Consider the following 1971-nt stretch of genomic DNA (forward strand, 5'->3'; position numbering starts at 1 on the left):
TCCCATGTGCTTAGGTCAGTGCTCAATAAGTTCTATTGATTGTTTCATTAGTGAAGTTCTGAAATGGCAGTGGGGGGGATATAGGTGGAGGAGTTCAGAAATTAATCGAGGAAGTACGCCAGAAGGGCTTTGAAAATGGGAAGATCAGTGGTCTTTTAGATGGGAAGGGAGGGAAAAGGAATGTTCAAGAGGTTGTTGGTGGAGGAGATGAGAATAGGAACTGTGAATAAAATAAGAATGAAGCATGTGAGCTGGAGTGTACTGACAGAAGATGGGATTAAGACTGTGAGCCCCCCGTGGGATAACCTGATCACCTTGTAACCTCCCCAGCACTTAGAACAGTGCTTTGCACATAGTAAGCCCTTAATAAATGCCATCATCACCATGATCACCATCATAGGTTGGATGGAGAGAACTGATAGAATTACTTAAAGCCAATGGCCAGGGTTCCTTCTTGATGTGAAGTGGAATGGGCAGTCCCTGGAGACTTTTGAATAATAATAATAATAGGAATAATAATAAAATAATGATTGTGATATTAAATTTTACTATGGCTAAGCTTGGTATAAGTTTGGCATGAAGTGCTGGGATAGAGTCAATGCAGTCAGAATCAATGCAGTGCACAATCTCCATCCCACAAGGCATTCACAGTCCAAGGGGGAGGGATAACTGGTATTTAATCTCCATTTGAAAATGAGGAAACCGAGGTACAAAGAAGTCAAGTTCACACAGGAGGCAAGTGACAGGACAGGGATTAATAATAATTATGGTATTTGTTAAGTATTTACTATGTGCCAAGCACTGTTCTAATCACTGGGATAGATACAAGGTAATCAAGTTGGACACACAGTCCCTGGCCCACATGGGGCTCACAGTCTCAATCCCCATTTTACAGATGAGGTAACTGAGGCACAAAGAGGTTAACTGACTTGCCCAAGGTCATACAGCAGGTAAATGGCAGAGCTGGGATTAGAACCCATGACCTCTGACTCCAAAGCTTGTGCCCCTGCCACTAGGCCACGCTGCTTCTTGTGATTATGTCTCCTAATTTCAGTGTGGTGCTCTTTCCAATAGGCCACTTCTACTTCTATAAGGCATTTGGTGATATGTACAGGAACACATTTTAGAAAAATAATCTGGATAGGAGAGTGAAGTATGCACTGGAGAGTCAAGACACTAGAGTAGGGAAACCAGTGAGATGAAACATTCAAGGTGGGATGAGACAAGTGCCTGAACTGGTGTAGAGGCGTTCAGTTGGATAGGATGGAACACTGAGCATGAAAAAAATCATAACTGGTGAAATATTGAATATGGGGTTTGAAAGAGACGGAGGACTCAAGGATAATACCAAGGTTTCTGGATTCAGACATGTGAAATTTAGGTGGAAAAGAGGACTTGGGGGTGGGGGGAAGATGAGGAGTTCATTTTTGGACATGTTGGGCTTGAGATAACAGTGAAACAATCATGTAGGGATGTCCTGGAAGCAGAACAAATTGTCAGATTTCAGGGATGGTGAGGAGTCAGGGCTAGTAAGGGAGATTTGGGAGTCATGTGCATAGAGATAGAAGTTGAAGTCATGGAAGCAGATTAGTTCCCCAATCAATCAGTGGCATTTATTGAGCACTTACTCTGTGCAGAGCAATCCATCAGTTATTTTCTGAGCACTTACAGCATGCAGAGCACTGTACTAAGTGTTTAGGAGAGTACAAACAACAATATAACAGACACATTGCCTGTCCAGTGTACTATGTGCTTGGGAGGGTACAATGCATTCATTCATTCATTCAATCATATTTATTGAGCACTTACTGTGTGTAGAGCACTGTACTAAGCACTTGGGAAGTACAAATTGGCAACGTATAGAGATGGTCTCTACCCAACAACAGGTTCACCGTCTACATAAGGGATGAAATACTATGTAGGAGCCCTCTGAAAAGGACTGCTTTTCAGGACATGGATGTTCAGGCACCC

The sequence above is a fragment of the Tachyglossus aculeatus genome, chromosome 1, assembly GCF_015852505.1.
Source record: "Tachyglossus aculeatus isolate mTacAcu1 chromosome 1, mTacAcu1.pri, whole genome shotgun sequence".
Lineage (NCBI taxonomy): Eukaryota > Metazoa > Chordata > Mammalia > Monotremata > Tachyglossidae > Tachyglossus > Tachyglossus aculeatus.